Source organism: Oncorhynchus mykiss, chromosome 1 (genome assembly GCF_013265735.2).
Source record: "Oncorhynchus mykiss isolate Arlee chromosome 1, USDA_OmykA_1.1, whole genome shotgun sequence".
NCBI lineage: Eukaryota > Metazoa > Chordata > Actinopteri > Salmoniformes > Salmonidae > Oncorhynchus > Oncorhynchus mykiss.
In genome coordinates, this window is record NC_048565.1 from 45449977 (window position 1) to 45455393 (window position 5417).

The 5417-nt window shown below is 43.9% G+C and overlaps 1 long non-coding RNA gene across 1 annotated transcript; it reads left to right on the forward strand.

The window, feature by feature from the left end:
• Positions 1-2059: 2059 nt before the first annotated feature.
• LOC118964647 lies at positions 2060-4851 on the forward strand. Its single transcript, XR_005051863.1, has 3 exons — positions 2060-2286; positions 2374-2560; positions 2833-4851. It is a non-coding gene; the product is annotated as an uncharacterized LOC118964647 (long non-coding RNA).
• The last annotated feature ends 566 nt before the right edge of the window (positions 4852-5417 follow it).

Genomic DNA, 5417 nt, shown 5'->3' on the forward strand with positions numbered 1-5417 from the left:
ATTCAGGTTCAGTTTACAAAGAAGGAAAAAGCATGGCCAATTTTTCTTGGCTGTTTGTCTCCCACTGTATCATATGAATGGCAGTTCACTGGTGATAGTTGTTGTCAAGCTCTGAGGGGAAGTCACCCTGAGCACTGTTGTCTGAGGCAATATGCGAGTGAAGACCGCTGCGATTCTACTCTGTCTGTTACTTTCTCCAAAAGGGCATTTCAGATCTCTCTGGTAAGTTATGAAATGTATACCAGTAATAGGTAGCAGGGTATACAGATTCAAAGAAACATTGATTGGATTGTGGACGTTTAACTTGAATGCCCAATTATTTTTAGTGTATTTTTTTGTTGAACAGCCCTGTCTTTTTTCCACCTACAGGTCTAAAGTGTGGACTTCCACAGGTCCGGAACCGCCTTGACTGTTATTTGAGAATTGTTGGAGGCAAGATATAGATAACCACCACTGGTTGGCAAGTGACTTCCTTTTACTGTACATGTGACACCCTCCTTTTGAGAAATATGGCTATAAGGATACAGTGCATTTGGAAAATATTCAGACCCCTTGACTTTTTTCATATTTTGTTACGTTACAGCCTTGTTCTAAAATTGATTTTTTAAAATTGTTCCCCTCATCTACACACATTACCCCATAATAACAAAAAACTTAAATATTACATTTACATAAGTATTCAGACCGTTTACTCAGTACTTTGTTGAAGCACCTTTGGCCGCAATTACAGCAGTCTTCTTGGGTATGACACTACAAGCTTGGCACACCTGTATTTGGGGAGTTTCCCCCATTCTTTTCTGCAGATTCCCTCAAGCTCTGTCAGGTTGGATGGGGACTGTCGCCGCACAGCTATTTTCAGGTCTCTCCAGAGATGTTCGATTTGGTTCAAGTCCGGGCTCTGGCTGGGCCACTCAACGACATTCAGAGACTTGACCCGAAGCCACTCCTGTGTTGCTTGGCTGTGTGCTTAGGGTCGTTGTCCTGTTGGGAGGTTAACCTTCACCACAGTTAGGTCCTGGGCGCTCTGAAGTAGGTTTTCATCAAGGATCTCTCTGTACTTTGCTCTGTTCATCTTTCCCTCAATCCTGACAAGTCTCCCAGCCCCTGCTGCTGAAAAACATCCCCACAGCATGATGCTGCCACCACCATGCTTCACCGTAGCGATGGTGCCAGGTTTCCTCCAGACGTGACGCTTAGAATTCAGCCCAAATAGTTTAATCTTGGTTTCATCAGACCAGAGAATCTTGTTTGTCATGGTCTGAGAGTACTTTAGTTGCCTTTTGGCAAACTCCAAGCGGGCTGTCCTGTGCCTTTTATTGAGGTGTGGCATCTGTCTGGCCACTCTACCATAAAGGCCTGATTTGGTGGAGTGCTACGAAGATGGTTGTCCTTTTGGAAGGATCTCTGGATCTCTGTCAGAGAGACCATCGGGTTCTTGGTCACCTCCCTGACCAAGGCCCTTCTCCCCCAATTGCTCAGTTTGGCTGGGCGGCCAGCTCTAGGGAGTCTTGGTGGTTTCTTCCATTTAGGAATGATGGCCACTGACTTCTTGGGGACCTTCAATGCTACATAATTTTTTGGGGTACCCTTCCGCAGATGTGTGCCTCAACACAATCCTGTCTCGGAGCTCTAGGACAATTCCTTCGACCTCGTGGCTTGGTTTTGCGCTGACATGCACTGTCAACTGTGGGACCTTTTATATAGACGGATATGTGCCTTTCAAAATCATGTCCAATCAATTGTATTTACCACAGGTGGACTAAATAAGGTATTTCTGTTTTATATTTTGTATAAATTAGAAAACATTTCTAAACCTGTTTTCACTTTGTCATTTATGGGTTTTGTTTGTAGATTGCTGAAAAAAACATTATTTAATACATTGTAGAATAAGGCTGTAATGTAACTATGTCAAAGTCAAGGGGTCTGAATACTTTCCTAATGCACTGTAAGTAATGTTTTGTCTTAAACAATTAAGCACTTTGATGCTAGTTTTGCTGGTGATCAGCATATGCTGGTACGCTGGTGATCAGTTTGTTAGTATGCTGGTCACCAGCATAACACAATGAAGGCTGGTCACCAGCAAAACCAGCACTGGTCACCAGCATATGCTGTTTTTTTTCAGCAGGGGACTTTGGCCAGACATTATTCTTGGCAATGTAGGAAATCCTTTCTAAAGTACATCCTCTGCCTGCTTCTGTGTTCAGACCATATTTCTACCTCTGCCCAGTGAGCGCTTCCTGCCCAGGACCAGCTGGCTTGTGAGTGGATTGGAATGGACAATAGAACGTAAGGCCCACATTCACTTTACCTTCAGTTTGACATTTATTACAAACTAGCGCTTCAATATGGACACTTCACTTGGATTTTCTGAAGATGGAGACCTAGTTCGAGCCCAGATCTTTTATGCAGTCGGTGTGACAATGGCCACACGGATTTGGTAAGATGGCACCAACGGATATGGGATCAGGCTAATGGAAACCCACTGCACCCACATTCAGCTGGTCGTCTACCTGCCATTCCGAGAGGTGCAGCTGGAGTTGGTGGAGCCAGCTAAGTGCAAGTATGTTCTCCAGACCCTGAGACCCCCACAGCAGGCCTGTGTGTGTGTGTGGTGTGTGTGTGTGTGTGTGGACACCTGCCAGGTAGGCTACAACACAGCATGCTGTCTGACTCTGCATGTCAAAATCTATAACAGTGTTATTATGCTTCAGTGGTCTCTGTCTGGTGGAGGATCTCTGGGTATTTTCAGTCATAGCAGTTCCTCTGTTCAGACTTCCCATCATTCCTTTGAGAGGTCCTTTATCAGACTGTGTTGTATTCTCCCATCTCCAGCAGGACTCTGGGGGTCCTCTGATCTACCCCAGAGAGGATGGCCACTGGGCCATGGTGGGGGTCACCTCCTGGGGGAAAGGCTGTGACCAGAGCCGGATCAACAACAAGGCCGAGTCCCCAGCCAAGATGGGATCCCCCGGGGTCTTTACTGATGTCAAGATGCTCCTGCCCTGGATCGAGAGGAAACTCGGAAGTTAATCTAACACGTTTTAGTCAGTGTGAGCCATGCAGGTCTGGATTTGTTTAATTAATTGGTTTAACAGATGGTCTAACAAATTGTTTGATTTTGTTCATCAGCAGATGCTTCTTCTCATCAATTCCACACTGCATTTACTTGCATGTTTTGAAACTGCGCCCACGTCCTCTTTGTCATCTGATTAGCTACTACATTTCTATTTACACAATAGCTCACTTATGCAATTTGTACAATTAACCTTTACTGTATAATGTGACTGTCGTCTTTGAACAGTGCATTTGATGCCGATTGTGTGTGTACTGTGTTGCAGGACTTTGCAGTGAGGGATAGGCCTGTGAGGGTCTCAAACCCAAACCTTACAGTCTGTCTCGACAACAACGAGTGGGTGTCAGTGTACAGGCCCGTTGCATAGGGGGAGGGAGAGCTGTGCTGAATTGAATGCTCTTATTGAATGCACTTTAATTAAATACGCTTTTAGGCCAATTTACTCCACCACTTGACAGCTGTCATGGGCAGCAGGTAGCCAAGCTGTTAGACAGGCGAGCAGGCAGCCAGAGGGTTGCTGTTATCAAATCCTAGATACCATTGCCTCTGTTGTGCCCTTGAGCAAGGCACTTAATGCCTCACAACAACAGCCCCCTGGGCGCCCAGTGTGGAAGCCCCCCCACACCTCTCCAAAAACCTGTATGCATGTACTGTAAGTCAAATTCTGGATGGACCTTGTGTGCAATTGACCAATAAAGTGATCTTAATCAGTTTAGTCAAAAGGTGGAATACTTGCGACAGTTTATTTTCACAAAGTAATAGATTGACCCTGTAGGAATAGATATACTTTAGATGAAACTGTTCTTGGAACATCAAATGCATCAAATCAGTTTTCCATACTGATTCTTTGTCTCTCTCTGTGTACAGTGGCAAGAAAAAGTATGTGAACCCTTGGATTTAATAACTGGTTGACCCTCCTTTGGCAGTAATAACCTCAACCAAATGTTTTCTGTAGTTGTGGATCAGACCTGCAGACTGGTCAGAATTAATTTTGAACCAGTCCTCTTTACAAAACTTTCAGTTCAGCAATATTCTTGGGATGTCTGGTGTGAACCGCTCTCTTGAGGTCATGCCACAGCATCTCAATCGGGTTGAGGTCAGTACTCTGACTGGGCCACTCCAGAAGGCGTATTTTCTTCTGTTGAAGCCATTCGGTTTTACTTCTGTGTTTTGGGTCGTTGTCCTGTTGCATCAACCAACTTCTGTTGAGCTTGATAAAATGAATTCCCAAGTTTTCTGACAACGATGGCAAGCTCTCCAGGCACTGAGGCAGCAAATGATGCTCCGTCCACCACACTTGACAGTTGGGATGAGGTTTTGATGTTGGTGTGCTGTGCCTTTTTTTCTTCTTCTCCACACATATCTTGTGTGTTCCTTCCAAACTGGACTTTCATCTGTCCACAGAATATTATACCAGTGTGCAACATACTGGTGCACTTTGGCAAACTTCAGACGTGCAGCAATGTTTTTTTTGGACAGCAGTGGCTTTCATGGTGTCCTCCCATGAACACCATTCTTGTTTAATGTTTTACATATCGTAGACTCGTCAACAGACATGTTAGCACGTTCCAGAGATTTCTGAAAGTCTTTAGCTGACACTCTTCTTAACCTTATTGAGATTACTGCGCTGTTCTCTTGCAGTCATCTTTGTAGAAGGGCCACTCCTAGGGAAAGTAGCAACAGTGCTGAACTTTCTCCATTTAGAGACAATTTGTCTTACCGTGGACTGATGAAGATCAAGGCTTTTAGAGATACTTTTGTAACCTTTTCCAGCTTTATGCAAGTCAATAATTATTAATATTGGGTCTTCTGAGATATTTTGTTCGAGGCATGGTTCACATCAGGCAATACTAAACAAATGTAGTTTTTTTTTATAGGGCAAGGCAGCTTTAAACAACATCGCCAATCTCTTCTCATTGATTAGATTCCAGGTTAGCTGACTCCTGACTCCAAGTCATTTTCCTAGGGGTTCGCATACTTTTTCCAGCCTACACTGTGAATGTTTAAATGATCAATTCAATATAGACAAGAAAAATACAATTTGTGCGTTATTAGTTTAAGCACACTGTGTTTGTCTATTGTTGTGACTTACATGAAGATCAGATCAAATTTGATGACCAATTTATGCAGAAATCCAGGTAATTCCAAAGGGTTCACATACTTTTTCTTGCCACCGTCCATCAACGTTCCTTTAGGGAGGAATATTTTTGTTTGTTTGAATTTTACCCCCTTTTCTCCCCAATTTCGTGGTATCCAATTGTTAGTAGTTACTATCTTGTCTCATCACTACAACTCCCGTATGGACTCGGGAGAGACGAAGGTCGAAAGCCATGCATCCTCCGAA